A 20039-nucleotide genomic window follows, 5' to 3' on the forward strand; every position below is an offset into this window, starting at 1 on the left:
GTTCCTCCTTGAAATTAATGATGTGATGGGGAGGGAGGTATTGACTTCTCATTTAAAAACCGTTGTGGTTAAATATTTCTTTGTGGATGAAAAAGTTGATTTTTGTCAAGGTTTTTATAAACTAGTTATCAATCAGTGCGAATCCATAAAGTGTTTAAAATTGTCACTAAAATGGCAGAAAACTCCTTGAATGTCAATACATTCATTTATTCCCCTTTCCCCTCAGCTCTTCAATCTCTTTTTGGGTTTAGAGCTAGGAAATCTCTAAGTCTCCTTTGCCATTACTAGTTTATTTTGTTTTATCACTCAGTAATTACAAAAATATGTATCAGGTGAGGCAATCTAAAATGTCTCAGAGTATATATTAATATGAACAATCCCACTGACTTATGGAGATGCAGGGTTAGTTAGCAGTAACAATACCACCCATATATTATTTTGTGCTGTTCCTGAATAGACTTCCAAGCACAAAATATTATTGTCCCTCTTTTACAGAGAAGAACAGGGGAACTGATCTGCAGCAAGAGAGACTGAGTTGTCCAGGGTGCTGCAGGAAATCTGTGGCAGAACAGGGACTTGAACCCAGGCCCCCTAATTGTCAGGTGTGTGCTGAACCACTAGACCACATTTCCAGTCTTAGCACATCTTAGCTGTTTGCAAATGCTTCTATTTCTAATGGCAAGTACCATTCTGCAATAATGGGTACCTCAGGAATTCATCGTTTAAGCAGTTATAGATTTGCTTTAATTTAAGCAGCATCTTGTATATACTTTTGGCCACTCTGATGAAGGAACAATATATCTTATTTACAGGCTTAATTTTATTTGTATTGGATCAGCATTCTCTAATTCTAAATACCATGGAGTAGAGATTGTCAGTCTGGTGTAATCTTTGCCTGAAGATTGCTAAAAGAAGAAAACACCTTTTTTTTTTTTTATAGGCAGCATAAGAGGACAAGGACAGGATAAAGATAGAATCACTCTTGTGTTGAAGGGAATCTTGTAGCTTTTGATGTGTCATCAGATTCACTCTCAATACCTCCCAGCTCTTCAACTCTCTGTATAATCAAAATTGCACAGAAGGCAGTATGCCAATCTCAGTGCTTACCACACAGTTTGATTTATATCTGTATTAGGAGAGAAATGTACAAAGCAGTTCACATACTTTGCATTTACTAGTGCACAAATCAATTCAATCTTAAGTAATGCAAATTTGATAGATTAATTTATTGTTTGTGTGGTCATGGTAGTTTCAATCCTATTATATTAGATATGAGAGTCTTATAATCTCTTCCCTGTTTTGGTCAGCTGGGTGCAAAGTTAACTCTTAAAAATGCATTGAGATCCAGCTGATATGATCTGACTTTTTAAGATATTGAGTACCTTCAGCTTTCATTGATATCAGATAGCATTCTGGGTATGGCGCTGCTACAAGTTAAGTTGCTAAGATATTTCCTTTACAGTTGGGTCAAATATAAGCCCTTTCTTACCTTCTCTAAACTAATGTAGCATGTATGATCCCTGAGCCCTTTGTGTTCTTAAACCAATTGTTTCTTTTTTTTTTTTTTTCTCTCAGATATCTTTTGGTTTAGAATATATGAACAGGTTTTTATTTTAAATATACATTTGATTATTAGGGAATTTTTATCCTATCAAGATGGTGGCCTTTTATAAAGAAATAATATAGCTAATGTAGAAAATGTTAATTTTGTTTGTTTTTCTTTTAATTTTTCCTTAAGAGTTTAACACATTCTGCTGCTGTTCTTATTTATAGGTTTGTTTCTCTTTTAAATAAATATGTAGTAAAATAATTTTAAAACTGTTAGAGAACACACATTTTTTATAGAGAATATAACTTCCAAAGGAGTATTTTAAATGTACTAACTGTCTGGTGAAATTTGGTTAAAAATCTGGTTTACCAATTAAGCCAGTAGAAGTGTTTCCATGTTTTTTTTAAAGAATCAAGTGACATTTTTAAAAAGGAAAATGAAAACAGAAACAAACTCTCATCTATTGAAACTTCTAACCCAGACATTTGTTAGTGTCCTCTAGTATCTGAAAGTGACCTTCATTAGAATTGGACTGAAACCAAAACTGAAACTGAATGTGTATACTCATTGCCCTCTCAGATTATTATCTGAAATGCACTTGCAGCCTAAGTACAAGACGTTTTATTTTGACAATTTGATTTTAAATCTGACAGCGTCCCCAGTGCATATAAATAAACCATGGAGTCCAGCATGCTTCACAGTGCGCTGGGATAAAGTTTTCAACATGTTCTACAGGAGATTAGGTGTGTTGTCACCAGTAATTGGAACTCATATGATATATGCTTCTAACTTCCAGCTTTGTCATAACATCGTCATTTATCACAATCTGCATACAGATTCGTGTGTGTGACCAGGGGCAGTGCCAGCCTCTTCCTGGTTGGGGGGGGTGAGGTGAGCTAGACAGAAAATTGGAGTGGGGGGCTGCGCAAAGGCAAGATGTGGGCCTCAGGCTGGGCCAGGAGCGCTGCATCTCTGCAGGCGGGAGCAGGGCGGGCTTAGCTGCATGGGGTGGGTGGTAGCAGGTTTGGATGGGGTGGCACTGGGAGGGGGGCTAAGGCAAATTTCGGAGTGGCTATAGCCCCCACAAGCTGCCCCCTCGTGCTGGATCTGACTGATCCTTTGGTTCTTAACTAAGCTAGATTTTCATTAATTTCCATGAACGCTTTACTATAGTACCAGAGCCAAGATGAGTTAAAATGGGTTAAGAACATTAAAATGTTCTTCTGTGTGCCAGCCTTGTGTGACACTGGTGAGTCATCTGTTTGCCAGTGGAACTCTGAACATGCTCAGGGAAGGCGGGGTTGTGTATTTCTATACTAGGCAAAGTGAAACTGCAGTCTTGACAACTAATAAAAGTGACTTCTTGTTATGATGACCTCTTACTGATCACATTTTATATAGATACATCTTTTAAGCCAGTGCAAATTCTTATTTCCCTAGTGTAGCTGAGAACACACTAGACTGTTAGAAGATTAAGTTGCCATGTTGGGGATTATAGTACATTATTGCTAGTATGCACAATAAGGTTTATAGTAATTCAGAGTGTTCTTCCTTGACCTGCAACCTCCTGGAACGTGTCTCTCTTTGCACTACAACCACAAGAAAATAATAACCACTTCTAAAAATAGTTGCTGCTTTCTCTTAAGATGCTAGAGGGGTTTAATATTTGCATGAGTAAACAAAGTTGAATTCTTTCTCTTAAAATTACATACTCTGCTCTCTAGGGAACTTCTTGTTGACAGTCTGAAGAATTATTCATGATAGCTTTTCAGCCACTGAAATGCTATCACTTTAACTTGCCCTTGCAACCTCTTAAACTTGTTTGCTACTTCAGTCACCTATGTTTTAATTTTATTTCACTTTTCTCTAGTTATCATTTTAGGCCACTGATTTAGAAGGTTACAGTTGTTGAGAAGGTCAACTAGGGTGATGTAGAGTCAAAATCAGTAGTAATGTAAATAGTAGTTTAAGTAGAGTAAGGTTCATGTACATTATATTGTTAAGTGGATATCATTTAAAAAACGAAGTGGTGAAAAGATGTCAGAAAAAGCAATTGGCATGTTTTCTTCTTGGAAAAGTTTATCTTCCAGGATTGCAGCAAGGGAGGTAGGGGGACTGTTGCATCCACATTGGCTGTGTGGTACATGTGCCATACGCTGTCTGAGCTCATTGCCATGACAGCATAGCTTCTGCTGGAGCTCTGCATGTGCCTGGAGCCCTCTGAGCTCATTAGATGATCAGCACAGGCTCTGGCTGGAGCCACTGTTTTCCCATGCTTCCAGAACCTAGGGGCTAAGCACTGCTGCTGTTTACCCTCCCTTCCTCCTCTGTCTCTCTTTCCCCCCCGCCTCCCCAGCTGAATTTTGCAGCAGAGGAAAATGGAGGAGCAGTAGAACCTGCACTCATCCCCTTGGCTCCAGAGCTGGATGAAACCAGGGGCCTTGACCAGAGCACATGCTCACAGACATATGGAGCTCTGGAAGGAGCTGTGGTGATGTTCTGGCAAGCTCTGAAAGCTCATTGTGCATGTAGTACATAGCTGAAAGCAGTTGTGATTGTGCCACTGTACCCTCCTTGGATCCACCTCTCTTCCTCATAGCCTTTTTCTCTGCTGCAGCCTCTCTGTTCTGTCCCCATAGTACAGAAAATACTTCCTAGGGTTGGTTTCTAGCTCTGTTAGATTTCCTGTATAACCTTGGAAGAGCCATGTAAAGCTCTTCTATGTAAGGGGGCCAACCTTTTTGGCAGGTTTGCCAGAAATGTCCTGCACCCTGCCTGAGTGCTACAGTGCTACTCCAATCCCCTTCCCTTGGTGATCTACTGCTCTGCTTTCAGCTCCTTGCCCTATTGGTTACTCTGCTTCCTGTCCCTTACCCAATCTTCTGTGTGTTTACAAAGACTGCCCATGGCACAGATTGGCCATCCCTGACTTGGGGCATAGATTTAGGGTGGGCAAAATATGGGCCACATGCCAGATTTGGCCCATCAATTGATTGCATCCAGCCTGCAGTTGTCCCTGTGGTATTCCACATGGAGCCAAGCTCTGCCTGCTCCCACCTGGGGCAGCCCACACTGTGCTTCTACCTACACTTGCCCCCCACCTCCCAATGGCACTGCCCTGGCCAGCATGCACAGCTTCCCAGAGGTGCTGCTTTTAATCCACTTGGCCACCCACAGGTGGCTGCTCATCACACCGGGCTGCTGAGTGGGTGGAAGGCAGCTGGGAGGTAGAGCTGGAACCTTACATGCAGGGGAGGAGCCACCCGGTTGCAGCTCCCCTTGTCTCCCTCACCATCACCTTCTCTCTCATCCCCTCCGCCTGGCTGGGCGTGAGGTGCCCCACACACATCCTCACAGCTATTGCTGCTTCCTCGCACTACCTGCTGCCCAGGGTGGTGCAGCTGGGGCAGAAAGAGGAGGAGCTGTTGGAGGTGGGGGGAAGCCAAGCAGTATCCAGGTGGCTGCAGCATTAGCACTATGCAGAGCGGGCGTGGGTTGGGTGTAAGTTGGAGAGCAGGTGGGTGCAGGCAGGGCTTATCCCCACACAGAGCACCGTGTGGGAGCCATGGGCCAGAGGCCAGGGGGAAGGGGGTACAGACTGCACTGCACTGTCCAGGCAAGCTCTGCTGCACACATTGCCTACCTCCCCTCCACCCCCCCCCAACCCCAGGTTGGCTCCCAGGACCTAGCATGTAGGCAGCCCTTCCCGTCCTCGCCCTCCCCCCATAAACACAGCCCATGCCCACCACACACACAATATACAAGATAAAGCTTTGTTTTGAGCTATTATGTAGTGGTATCTATATATACTACTCAAGCCCCCAGAAATTGGGTAAAGAAAATTTGAAATAAAAATAAATCATACTAAGAATCTAACTATAACATCTTAATTTTATCTATAATTTGTTAAAATGATATCTTCTAAAATAGTGTGCCTACTTCTAGCTCACCAAAACTCGTTAAGTAGCCCTCCAGCTGAAATAATTGCTCACCCCTGACATAGACAGATGTACCAACTACATCAGTGTCAAATGATATTGTTATAAGCTGTAGTAATATAAGTGTTAGGTCTGTATGATTCAGCTGTGGTACAGATGTAGCCTTTCACCAACTCTAATCCTGTTTTATTCAGAGTCAGATTTGCAGCAGTTCAATTTGTGCTGCTGTAGGAGCACAAAGATGTAATACCTACATCATTATATCTGGTGTGAGCTCCCTAGCAGACCAGCAGTTTTCCCTTTTCTTTTACAGTAATTGAAGGTACGTTTGTCTATAGCATACTCTTGGCGATATACTTGTCTATTTGTAAAGTCTGATTAGTAAGAGCTACCTTCTTCCTCCCATATCACGCGTCTTTATTTTGCTCTCTTTAAGGCAACAGCTTTGTGTATAAAATGGGGGCTGAATCTCATTTAGGGCCAGTAGGTATTACTATTAATGCAGATAATATTTTTATTAACATTCTCCTCTCAGGTCAGTGTTACATTGAAATTGGAGGAGTTTGCACCTCTCTGCCCATATACCCTTTTACCAAAAGCTAAAAAATATGGAAGGTATTAATTAATTAGTATAAAGATCAAACTCTACTAAAAAAAACAAACAAATCCCAAAACTTGTACTTGGATGATAAGCCATCAAAACTTGATTTTTCTTTCCTCTCAGCTAAGGGAAGAAGTGATCTGGAAGTATTACTGGCTACATGAAATGTCGTCAGAGTATGTTAAAGAAGTGTTTTGGGTTTGCAGTTACTTTCCCTCTCCATTTGATCATCTGATGATTTACCGGTATGGATGATAGGCGAAGTGAACTTTTTGTTGCTGTTTTATTTGTACTACTTTTACAGATAGTATGGGTCTGTCTAAGATGGTGACTACTGGTGTTCAGCCAGTAGAGCTCTGTCAGTTCCTGTCCTTGGTCAGAAAAAATTGAATGTGATTTTCTTTTAATTGCTCTACTTGGTACCAGGGTGAAAAGTTTCTGCCTGCAAAAATCCAACTGCTATTACAATTATTACATTATTATTGGACAGTCTAAAATATAGTCTGGCAAGCAAAGTAACTATCACTGGCCCTGTATCAAATGATTGTCATGTGACAGACTCTTAGCTAATGCTAAATGCAACAATCACAGTGCAGTAGGAGTCCAGTACCCTTGAAGCTATCCAGGTGAACCAGGGTTTCAGTAAACAAATGGTTGAATGATCACTGAATAACACCACCTCATTGTTAAAACACAGACAACTGTAACTGAAAGGAATGGACAAACAAAATAAATGTGCAGGTTGACTGGGAGCAAACCAGTCTGCCAAATAGTTGAGAGAGGTTTCAAAAGATTCTGAGGATGTTTCATTACTAATGCAAGACTACTTTTCAGGTTTTAAAGGGCCATTAACAGTCATGATTAAGATGGAAGAAAGGAGACCTTTTCAGGAAGGTTGTTTGCAAGGTGGCCAGAATGCGAGTGCAAATTGCATAAAAAAATACCACAGCTCACAGGCTCACTTTGTAATGAACCCACCTATTTGGAAAAGCAAAGAGGGGATTATGCCTTGGGGAGACAGGTCAGTGTTGAGCTTCAGGTCTCGTAGTACTCTGAGCATCACAGTGGTAGTATCCTGTGTTGAGTTTTCTCAAAGAGACTGGATGTCATTCATAGGTGACACAGATTCATAGATTCACAATCAATGGACTTGGATGATGAAAACCTTAGGCTGTGTGTAGACAAAATGAGGGGCATGTGTGCATGCCACTTTAAAGTGGGCTAAATGCTTTTGCACCACTTTAATGGTGTCGGTGTTTGAATGCCTCAGCAGTGTATTGCGTACGAATTCCAGCTGCTGTAGGAAATTTGGTGGCATAATGCATCTTAAATGACTTGGGGTGCAGCAAACTAAAACTCTGAGAAGGAGTTTTAGTTTGCTGCCCCTACAGCTGCAGAGTGAAGCACCAGGCTCCGTGCAGCTCCACGGCTCTGCAGGCAGCCCTGCAGGCAGCCTGGCAGTAGCTCAGGAAGGCAGGCTGTGCCCAGAAGTAGCAAGCGGGTGCTGCCTTGGTGGGGGGAGGCACTGCTGCCATGGAGGGAAGCACCAGCCTCCCTGTGCAGCCCAGGGACTGCTCTGCTTGCTAGCAGCTTGCCTTCCTCTCCTTGCCAGAGAGGCAGGTAAGTTGGGTGCTTGTGCAACACGGGGGTTTAATCAACCCTAAATTGAAGCAGTTTTTTTAAAAACCCACCACTTCAACTTAGGGCCCCTGTTTTGTCCCTTAGTTTTGCCCCACGCCCGTAGTCTGCTGCATCTCTTTCATCATCCAGATCTCCCTTTTTTTCCCTTTCTGGTAAACTAGCTTGTCACTGGCTACCAGTGCAGGTCTGGTCCTGTCCTGTAATGGACATTAATGCTCACAGTTTACTCTGTCATCCCCATTGGCTCTGATGCATGTTTTCACATGAGCATACACTCTTTGCCCACTCTTAAGCATAGGGCCCAAAGGGCTGAAAATGATCCCTGCAAGGAATGGTCCTACACTGACCTTCCTGGGGACTGAAGTCTTCTGTCCATCTGCAGAACCAGGTAGATCACATGCTTGTCTAATATATTTCAATCCCATGCTGGTTTCTGAGAGGTACTGTGGTATCCAATGCTTCTCTTGCAATGCGTTAAGGAAGGTGGGTAAGTAACCATCTTAGAGCATAACAATGCCATTTGCTAACAATTACCTGAACCTGTACAGTGATGCCTGGTAGTAAAAGACTTACTATCTCTTTATCAGTGTTGTGAGCCTTCTTGATCCTCTAAATGTACCTCTAAGTCAGACTTCTATGAATTAGTCCTGTTTTAAAGTTTTTCCTCAACCTGCAAATGCACAGACACAGCAACTCTCCAGAATACTTGTAAAGTAACACAGGGGAGAAAAATAACCAGGTGATTTGGGGCATTTTGTTTTAAGTAGGTTATCAGAGTGTGTGTGTGTGTGTGTTTCAGTTCAAAAAGTATTTCCTATACTACACAGTGCATTCCCTAAAGTTCTAGCTCTGTAACTTTTTTCCCAGCAATTTTTCCCTTCAGCATTAGAACGCTAACTTTGGGACAGAACTCAATTTATGTTAAAAATGGTGGTGTTGAAAAGTATAATGGCAATTACTTCCTTGAAAACTACCACATCAGCAGCCTACACCCCTGGGATGGCACAACTGCTAAGCTCATCTTACATGCAATTTCATATGGCATGGCATTAATACTCCATGTTATCAAAGGCAGCAGACAGAGCTAAAAGATTCTACATAGGTACTAACTTTTATCCATCTTTGGTAGAGGAATGTACACAACAATGAACTATGCATACCATACCAAGGACTGAAACCAAGTTGGTTGATTTTAAGGTGACCAGAGAAAGGAGGACCCTGCTCAGAAACATTTGAGTTTATTGTGTAGTATATCAGAAACCTAAATTAACCAGGTCATTCATCACTGAGAATAATTCATCTGGCACTGACTTTGCAGATATGGTCACCATCCTTGGATTCATACAAAGTACTGGCATACCATTTCAAAAAGAATTTACATTGCAATCAGCAAGATTCAGTTAAAAAAAAACACTTGCCCCTGGCATTTTTGCCCTCTTTTCACCTGTCGCAAGCAATCAGTATACTATAATGACAAAGCCAAGGCAGAAGAGACTTGAGGGCTTACTGTGCTAGTAGTCAAGGAATAAAGATAATGTGTGTCCTACTGGGTCATTGGTTTGTTGGCTGAGCAGTGTTTTTCCCCTGAGTCCTCTTACTTTAAACAGATGTCTTAATGATTTAGGAGCTCAGTTGTGGTTTACTTGTTCCTTTTAAATGCCTGCATTTAATTCCAACTTTGAATTGGTAGAGCAAGGACATGATCCCCAAATTTCTGCCAAAGCATTTGGCATTAATTTTGTATGTGTAAACAAATGTGAGGGATGTAAATTCCTTATGTATTCATAAAACTTTTTTTTTTTTTTTTGTGTACCAAATTAATTGCTTTGCCCATACAGGGACCTCCAGTTAGGGCTGCCACTTTGCTTTCTATTTCCTCTTCTTTTTCTAAGACTGTGCAATAAATTAAATGGATAGAAATAATACATTGTTCTTCAGTTTGCAAAACTTATGAAATGCTTAGGCATATATCACTGAGCATGGTGAAAGTAGTTAAAGGCAAAAATGGAACAGGCCAAACGCAAGGCAACCCATTACCCTTTTCATTTATGTATCTGGAGGGTTACTATGTCCAGGCTGCTGTAGGTTCTATTTAGCTGGTCCCCAGTTCTACAGTGCACTTAATTGTGTACATAAGTATTTAATGAAATGAGTAGTGCTATAGAATCTGTTGAGCCAGGTGTGCCATTGCTCTACTCCTACTCCTTATATGGCCTTTTTACAGCAATGCAATGTAGGGATAAAGTCCAAAGCAATGGCTAGTAAGTCAGCTTTCATGTTCGAAGTGATGCACATACTTGTGTCTTGCAGATATCAATGACTGGCCGTGAATGAGTTTGCAAGCCTATTGCTAACTGGTTATGTTCATGCTCACATGTTCTAAGTTAGGGCTGTCCACCTCATTGCCCCCTCGGTCGCATCTGGCCTGCAAGGGATCAGGGTGGTCTACAGACTTCTGCTTTGTCTTCACTGCCTCCCTGTTGCTCCCACTGCTGTGGCAATGGCCTGGGTCTCTGGGTCAGGGCACAGCGCTTGGAGGTCTGGTGAGCTCACTGCCTGTGTGGCAGAGGGCTTGTGTTACCTGTGCTGCAGTGCTGGCAGGGGGCTCTTGTTGCTTGTATGGCAGTGGCGGGTAGGGGCTTGTCTGGAAGAGGTAGAGGGTGGGGGCTTGCCCACATGGTGGCAGAAGTGGGGGGCTCACATGGTGGCAGAAGTAGGGGGTGGACTTATGCTGCTTCTGCCGTGGTTGAGGAGGGGGATGGCAGGTGAAGGGCTGCATGTGATGAGGGGTCCAGGGAGGCCACACAGCATGTGGCCTTCACGGTTTGGGTACCAATTTTAGTCTGGTACCCAAACCTACTAGCTTCCACCAGCATCTACTTTTAAATAGGTGCTGGTGGATACTAGTCTCGTAGGTATCATATGAAATAATTTGTGGTTGCTAGGGTTTGGAGTGAGATGGGCACAGGCTCCTGGTATCATTAATAGAAGTTGAGAGCTAAAGATCTCACTCCATCTGCTTCCAGTTCGTACCTTCAGATTTATTGGCTGTTGGGGGGAAAAAAAATAATTAAGAGATTTAGGAAAGTTTTTTATTGACTGTGAATTCAACATGGACAATTTGGTGTGTCTACCAATCTATCATTTGTGTGTGTGAGTTTTTAAATTTTTATTAACTGGACAGTAGAACCGAGTCATTTTTAAATGAAGGCAGTATTTTTTTCATACAATTCTGTTTTGGGTTTTGTGGTGACCTGTCCCCCAGGGACAGGCTGTGGTTATGTCTTTCCTGTTATGGGGTAGACCTGTAGAAACTCATCCTCCTAGTTCTAGAGCTTGACTAAAATTGTAGTCTGACTTAGACCTGTAAATAACTTGGAGCAGTCCTCTGTAGACCAGGTACCACAATGGTTACAGATCCTCAGGAGAAGACTGCACACATTCCTGCCCCTCTGTGTCCTCTTTGAATAAAAGGCTTAGTCCTCCAAACAGTTTCTGTAGCGCTGAGCACCCTCTACCCCAACTGGTGCCAGGTGGAGTTCATAGTATTGTAGTACTTGGGGTCGGAAGGGACCTAAACAGATCATCAGGTCTGACCCCCAGAGTTGAAGAGGTTAGAGGCTTAGAGTTGAAGCCTCTAAGAATTTCACAATGAGAAAACAAACAGTCCTTGTTGTGAGTTTTGGTGCATGGGCAGGTAAGTTTGTGTATTTGGGAATGTAGTTTCATATGTTATTAGGTGATAGTCTGAGGACCAAAATATTTATCTCTTGAGCCAATGGTAGGGTTACCATATATCTACTTTAAAAAAACAGGACACCTGTGGGGGGCCTGTGCCCTGCTCCTGTCTCTCACTCCCAAGCCACAGCCTCCCCTAGCCCTGCTGCTGCCCACCTCCCAGTCAGAGTGCCCCTCACTCCCAACCCACAGCTCCCTGGTCCTGCCTGTACCCCACACTCCTGACCCACAGTACCCTGCCTCCCTCGTGCCCCTTGCTCCCAAGCTACAGTCCCTCCTCAGCCCTGCTGGGCCTCTCAGTCCCAGCCCATAGCTCCCTTCAACCCCAGCCCTGCTGCCCACATAGCTCCTTGCTGCCCCTGAAAAACCCTTCACTCCACTCCCTTCCCCTGCTGGAGGGACAGAGCACCTCCCCTGCCTCCCCACCCTGCTGCAACCCCAGCACCAGCAGGCACCTGCCCCCCTCACATGCTTGCAACGCACGCACATGCACCCCCTACACCTCCACAAGCCCTGGGCTTTCCTGCCTCCAGCTGCCAAGGGTTGTGAGTAGATTTACATGGTGCCCTTCCCCTGCGCCCAGCAGCGCTTTGCTGGGGTTAGCTAGGAAGTGCTAGGACAAACTTGGAAGCTAAGTGAAGGCAGAGTAAAAGCCCGGACATTTGTTGATATTTTAAAAAACGGCCTGGGCAAAGATGGAAGGACCAAAAAGAGGACATTTCCAGGAAAACCTGGACATATGGTAACCCTAGAATGGGTTACAATCCATGGAGATGTAGTCTCTCAAACAATGGTGGGGGGGGGCAACCTTTTTGGTAGGCTTGCCACCAATTAATCCTGCACTCTTCCTGGGTGCTGCTCTGATCCCCTTCCTCTTTCTGATCTGCTGTTCTGCTTTCTGCTCCCTGCCTGATCTCCTGTTCTGCTTTATGCACCTTGCCGTATCTGCTGCTGTGCTGCCTGTCCCATCCTTGATCTGCCGCATGCACAGAAGCTGCCTGTGCCACTTGTGACGCCTGTGCTGTAGGTTGGCCACTGCTTTAGGAGAACAGCTAGCAACCACTGCAAGGAAAGGAATTCAGCTGCTTAGCGTCCTCTTGGTTCATATGAGAGCTGCTTATGGGTTTGTAGAGGAAGTATATGGAGGTATGCAGGGACATAAATATACACAGAGAATCTGGCATGAAGGTTTTGTGGATTGCTGAGAGTCATGTAGTCCTAGGCATATTTTTATTCCTTGGTTTAGGCATGTAGGCTCCCAAAAATTTGACCTGTTTTCTGTTTTTTTCCTCAAAAAGAATTCTGTGTTGAAACTCCAAATGTGTTTTACTATGTTGTCCTAAAAATAAATTATGCCCAAGTTACAGTAGGCTCTTAATGCATTCGGATGATTTAAAAACTTTCACCTGATGCTTTCAAAGTGAAGAAAGTTGCATGTCTTTCAGATTATTTGAAAGACCCAGGACAAGGACATCTTACAAAAATTCATTTTTGGAAGATGCAGATGCCTAAAAATCTCAGGTACTAGCTCAGGCTCAAAATAAGGCCAAATGAGAAAAAATGCCATGACTTAAGTCTTGAGATCATGTGTAATGTTTTCAAGAGCACCTAAGTTGATTAGGAGCCTGACTAATTGAAACTTTGAGTTCTTTGCAACTTTTATCAATTGTAAAGTTAATTTTTTTTTAATTACATAGAGGGAAGATCGCAAAAAAAATTGCGATGTTCAATTTTTTTGGGGGGGGTCAATGAAGAGGTATGCAAAAAAAATTGACTTGGTCTAAATGGAACTGCTGCAAATATTTGAATGCTACTCTTTAATTTAGATTCCACATGTCATGTTTAATTTGTTTGCATTTTATAATTGTCCATCTTCAGTGGCACAATTTAAAATATTCAGGAAGCCTGAGCTGCTGTATGTCATGAATCAAGTAATAAAAACTTTTTGGATGCTAAAAGGCTTTAACATTTGTGGTATTGTCATTTTTAGAACCATTGTGGACTGGACTTCTAAAATTTCCTTAGTAATTCATAAATACAGACAGGCTGGAAGACCAAAAATAAGAGATTGCATTTAAAGTGAATCATTGCTCTTTCTCAGTCCCAGATGTAGCAGGAAATCTTTGGTATATGATCACTCTTGCACTGAAACTTCCTCAGGTATTCAGGGTGTGGCTATAAACTCAGGGTATGTGCAGACATTACACTTAGATTAACCTAACTGGGGTTAAGTCAGTCTAAGTACTGAACTGTGCATGCATTCAAGGAACTTAGATTGGGGGGGAAAAAAATGACCAGCCTGATATAACTTAGTTCACCTAAGGTGGTGCACTATGTAGCTTGGACTAACCTGTACCCAATCTAACCAAATGTGTGTACTCATTCAGAGTACTGCCCCGAGGCTGGGAAAGCCCAGCAGTTTGCCCTACCCCCAGGGCTGCACTCTTCCTACCCATGCCCCCCACCCTCCCCACCACCCTGACCAGGCTATTTTTAGCCCTCAGCCACCTCTTCCCCCTCCCCACTCCTGCATGGACTTGCCAAAACCATCCTGCAGGCTTACAGCCCTGCCCGCCCATTCCCCACCACAACTTCCTTCCTGGCACTGGCAGCAGCAGACGTGTGCACAAGCAGGACTCAATCTGTGCTCATGCAGCTTAAAGCAAGCTATGTGATCATAGATCAGGTCCTGCGAACTTGTGTATGTGTTGATGCTACCCTGTAAACCACAGATGCTGCAGTTAGAACCCAGCCCATGACTTCCAGTGCTAAGGTTGACCACTAATAATCTGTATACAATGTAACAGTGTAGCTGGAGTTTTTTAGGCACATTTGAAATGAAGTCCCTAAAAGGCCTTAAAATAGTACTAGATCATTTGCTCTTAAACAGTTCAAATGCTTTAAAGAAAGGGTGTAGACAAAATGCTAATAACATTTTGCTTTTTTCCCCCCTTTTCTTTATATTTGTGTATATGCTTTTTGCTTTTTAACTAAGAAAGATGACCCTCATTTCAGCATGGGCACAATACCAACCTTGGAAGAAAACAGAATGAGTGGGCCTTTTTTCTTTTTTCTCCTTCCTTTATTTCTTTAAACGAGTGACTTACATTTTTCATATATATCTTGTGCGTGCGGCTATTGTGCAAATTACCACCATGTGTTTTGTTTTTTTAATCTTTTAAATTACTGCAGAAGACCGAGGCCCTGACCCAGTTCCCACTAAAATCACTGGGAACTTTTTCCGTTGATTTCACTGGGTCTTTGAATCAGTAGTGAGAGCAAAACAGGAAGCTACTGATTTCTAATTGCTAGATCTGTTAAGCAATTGTTGAAATTGGGCCACTGGCCATTTAACTGGCATTGTGTAGTCTATAAATAGAAGAGGTTAACAGTTTCCCTATTCCAGTAGTTAAAATGTTAGGAGGTGGCATGGGAAATGTAGCTGTGTTGTCAGCAGAGGGGTAGATTCTTTAATCGTGTTCAGTTCAAATGATCAACCAGCAAAGAACATGTAGAAGATGAAGCTTTACTCACAGACAGGATGAGATATTTGCAAATGGACAAAAGTGTAAGAGGGCAGATTTTTAAATGTATTTGGGCATATAATTATTTTATAGAAGCCTAGGTTTTGGTTTTTAATACTTGTTAACTCCTAATAGGGGTTCCTTGCCTAATTGGCCTTTATGCCTTTCAAAGTCTAGCCTCTGCAACCCGTTTAATCAAAACCCTTTGATGTCTGTGGAAAGTGTATTTCTAACTCTGTTGGGTTTTGGATCAGGTCCATGAGGCAGGATGCATCTTGGCCTGAGGATGTGTGTGTTGGAATTTGTATCAGTCTCTGTTCTGCTAGTTATAAGCACTTGGGCTAGATAAACTTTGTAATAAATACTGTAGCTGGTGGTTCTTGGGGAGGAGAGGCGGGGCAGGGGGGCACAAAAGAGAGCTTCCTGCTTTTGATGACTGAACTTAAAGTAACAAAGAATGTAGTCATGTATTTGTATGGCTTGATAATGGCACAGGATTAGACAATCTGTGTCCCTGCTATATGCATACAACACCCATTCTTTTTTAAAATGCCTCCCACCTGACACTTTTTTTCAGACTAGTATTTCTACAGCAACTAGTAAATCTGGGCTGTGTTGTGTCCAGCTGGCAAGATGTTGTTGTGGCCTGACTTGTCAGCTAAGTTTTAAAAATCAAACCGCTTTTAAGGTGGCCCAAAGTTTTCAAATTTCAAAAGCAATTAGTGGTCAATAAATGAAAACCAGCAATCGGGGCTTGAAAAATTACATGCAGTACCTTGTGGAGTGAAAGCAAGGATAACATTTTCAAAAATACCTAAAATGATATAGGAGCTTAAGTCCTGTTTTGAAAGTGTGGTAATTAGGGAGGGAGGGGGGACCCTGCTAACATCCAGGAAAGAAAATACTAGTAATACCACATCTCTTGCAGTTGGCTTATATAGAGTTTATGATGTGTTGATTTTATTAGGATTTATTGTCAGTCAGGCTTTTCTATAACACAGTTAACAACTTAATCAGATTGGTAGAATAGCAGACGATTGTGTTTACTGAAAATATTTTGGAGCTAAAAATTGGCATTTCTGAAACGTGTTGCATAACAGCCAGATAAAGAAGATGGTCAAATACTATTGAAAAGAAGATTTAATCAACCTACTTTTTGTAGGCCTGTTACAAATCCTATTGGAGTTTAGAGAGAATTTATACTTTCCTTTTTATAACAGATCTCTGTGCATCTTTTCCTGTAATTAGCATCTGTTCGATCGTTTCCTTCTGTCTCTCCACGCTCATTTTATCTCTGCCTTTCTCTTTCCTACTATTCTGATCTGGTAGCACTTTTCACTCCCTTTACACAGCTATACAAAACTGCACAAGGTGCAAAGCCCTGAAGTAGAATTGGACCCTGGAAACCTCTGATTAGATGGGGCTTGATAGAAGAAGATCCAGGTGTCTGGATCTGTTTGGAGATGGAGGGGGACCAACTGGCTCACTGCTTTGCTGGCTAGGGAAGCAGAAGAGACTTTAGGTTTGCTATCTGTTGTCCTGTTGGCTTCCTCCATTTCTACTTCAAAACAGCTGTTGCTTTACTATATCAAGTAAGGAAAGAAATAGAATAGGAAGGGCATAGATGAGTCCCTCTGTTCCCTCCCTGGGTGAAAGAAAAAGGAAGGGGATATTGTTATGTAAGTGGATATGATTGGGAATTGTTTGCTTTTATGAACATAGAAAATTCATAAGCTTTCCAAATTAAGAGTGATTGTCACTAAAATAAACCCAAACCAAAAGTTGAATTCCTCATTTCCATATGCTGTAGGTTATGTGATTTGGCTTTATTTTTTTTTAATCCCTCTCACTGTCTGATAATAAGGCAACCAATTTATGTACTGAGTTTAAATACCATAGTTCAGCATTCATGTGAACTATCCTGTGAAATGTGATCCATCTAAATAATCTTGTTGACAGCCGTTTTCTTCAGCCCTTGATTCACTGCTCATCTGGTGACTGCTGATTGCCCTTAACTCAGCTCTGGCATTTCTCCGTTTCCATGGTACTGATTTGCATATGGAACTAGTATTTTTAAGTGTGTGCCTCACACATTTTTACTGTGAATGTGTTTTTCTTGTAGGAAGGGTTGAAAGGAATTGGCTGGAAGGGAAGAGTGGGTCCATAATTCTGTAAAAGAAAAAAAAAAAAGGAATGGCTTCTGCATTCCCTACGAACTGAACAGGAAGTTCCTGTTCCAAGCTCTAAAGTTGTTATGGTGCATTAGACCAGTTTAACCAAGTCCTATTTTTGTGTACATTGCTGCTAAATCACTATGGTACTTGTGGAACTTTTGTCCTTGGGTATAAAATATAGGCTGTGTGTGTGTGTGTGTGTGTGTGTGTGTGTGTGTAAGTAAAGTATAGGCGCACCTCCATTTCTATGAAAAATTATGTACGTGCGCGCACAGACAGATACCATACACCCATACAGGCCCTATATTAAAGAGCTGTTTAGGGGAAGGGGTGAAAATCAAGCTGCCAGAGTTAAGGCTGCCTGTGCAACCTTAACTGAGCCCCTGTTCTTGTTGAGTACTCCTTGTGATGAAGTCTTTAGTTATGGGAAGATCCGTTGTCCATGCAGGGGGCCAGTAAGTGTCAGCTGATAGATGGTGCTCACTTCATTGTTGTGTCTCCAGTCCAGCCTTTCTATATGGTCCACTCCCAGTATTGTGCACAGGCCACTGCTTCTCATGTTGGTATTGCCAGATCTTGTGGGGTACATTGGTGCTACAGGGCATCTCTGGTTTGCTTCTCCTGACAAACACATTGGTTGCATAGAGGCCCCATGCTTTCATGAGAAAATTGTATCTGCCAAGACCCACTCTTAATCAGTTCAGGCTCCTCCATATATGCCATTTGTAGCTGGAGCCAGATGCTAACTCTTCACTGGGGGTAATTGCTCTCCAGCTACATTCAACTGATTTGTCACCTAGCTTCTCCCATTCTTTTTGCCAGAGGGTAGTTCTGGTGATAAGGTCAATGGTATGGTAGAGGAGAAAAAGCTATTTCTTGATCAGAGATGATGCACTGGTTGATGGCCATATAGCGAATGGCAGTCGTCTTGATTCTTGTACCTGGTGGTCAATGTCACCGGTTCTCGCTTAAGGAACAGTAGCTCAATATTTTGTGTTTTCTCTTCAGGTCCATGTGTAGCTCCCTTACAAAGTGCCCACTCTTCAAACCCTGCTCTGCAGGCAGAGTTACTAATTTCCTCATGAGGTTTTCTGTGGGGCTCATCACTGTGGTGTCTAAGCGGTTCACAGACATGAATGAATTTATTTTTACAGTGCCTCTATGGAAACAAGGAGTTATAGTATTCCCATGTTACAAGTGCAGAACTGAGGCACAGTGAGATTAAGGACAAAAGTCTCTAATTGAAGAGAATGAGATGCATTGAAGACCTGACTCATTTCAGAGGACTTGTCCCTGTGTATGTTCAAAGCACAACTGCCATTGAGTTTGGTTCCAGCTAGATGTTGCTTTACATCTTCTCAGGTTGCCCCCTGGGCTCTTTGTGCTGCTCAAGTATGAGTTTTTTCCCCCACTGAGTTTTAGGATAAATTATCTGTCCTTCTTGGCAAATGGTGAAGAAATTGTGGAGAAATATGGGGGAGGACTTCAGGCATTTGGATTACTTCAGCTTGCATCCTCACTGCCAGGTGGGTGTCCAAGTGGAAAAAGAACCCAGGCCTTAGCTCCTGTTTACAGGTATGTAAGCGAATCTGGGTCAAAAGGGCCGCCAGGTTTAGGTGAGAGGGTTTTGTGGGCTGATGTGGGTTTTTGCCTCATTCACTATTCACATTCCAACTTCTGCAGCACACTGATCGAGGATCATGCAGACAATGGTTTCCTTCATTCCACAACCCTGGTTCATTCCCAGGGCATGTTTCATCCTTGGCAGCAACTGAGAGGGAGTTTCTGTTGACGAAATTGCATGTGACCGTACAATGAAAAAATGTATTGGGCATCTAAGTAGGGGCTAAAATGGATGATACTCAGGTCCCTGTTCTCTAGTTTCTCTTCTGTTATGTGTCTCTTCCTGGAGCATTGCTCAGAGTGAATGGAATCTAAGCTTTTTTTTTTTTTGCGCTTGTAAAGTGTCATTCCCCCGCCTTCCCCCTTCCCTCCCACGCACCCCTGTCTCTCAAATGATTTATAACATAGCCAAATTTGGGTAGATTTTCACGGGGTTGAAAGTAGTGCATCTATGCTTCAGAGAGCTCCAAAAATTGCTCCAGCTGAAATAAAATGCTGTTCTTTCTTATTCTAAGGTCTATACCATATCATCCACTTAATTGGAATATGTTTAATTGAGAGACCAGTCTTACTGGGACTTCTTCCAGGCAGCTGTTTGAGTTTAAGCCCCAGATTGGCCCTCTAGCCATCAGACTGCCTTACTCGGCCTCTCTCAGTTAAGTGATACTCTTTTTTAAAGTATTCTAAAAACATTTTAAGATTACACAACATCTCATAGTTACTACAAAGGTGAGAAAAAATTAGCGCTCATTGCTTTTTGGATTCACAACCATCGCTTCCATTTGTCACTTGGCATCCTCTGCATTCAAGCACAAGATCCCACACTTACTTTAACACCTGTTTAAATCCTATTTAGATACATACGTAGTTTCTGGCTGTTAAGTGGGAATTATGGTGCCTTCCTGATTAAGCAACAGCCCTCTATTGAATATCTTGGTGTGGGAAGTGTTCAGTCTTGCCACCTTTTACCACACACAGATGGTGGAAGCACAAGTGCTGTCTTTGTGTCCTCTTGCTCTCACATCCACAGCTCAAGAGGATGCATTGGGCAGAACATGGCTCCCTTGAGTAAATTCAGGAAGGAAGTTTTAATCTGCTGTGATAATTTTTAGGAAGATTAAGAATGAAAAGTGCATATTTGTTAACAGAAAAAAAAATTATACTACATGTCTGTGGTAACGTGTAAACCATACAGAGTTGCATTGAACCCTATGTGGTTTGTGTGATGCTTCAGAGCAGTTGTGGCGGGGA

General features: G+C 42.5%; 1 protein-coding gene across 4 annotated transcripts in view; it reads left to right on the top strand.

Annotated features, from left to right (window-relative positions):
• The window catches only part of PLCB1 (phospholipase C beta 1), a 740315-nt gene that overhangs the window by 135846 nt on the left and 584430 nt on the right, over window positions 1–20039 (top strand). The window lies entirely within an intron of this gene.

Source organism: Crocodylus porosus, unplaced genomic scaffold, assembly GCF_001723895.1.
Source record: "Crocodylus porosus isolate Cpor-Errol unplaced genomic scaffold, CroPor_comp1, whole genome shotgun sequence".
NCBI classification, from domain to species: domain Eukaryota; kingdom Metazoa; phylum Chordata; order Crocodylia; family Crocodylidae; genus Crocodylus; species Crocodylus porosus.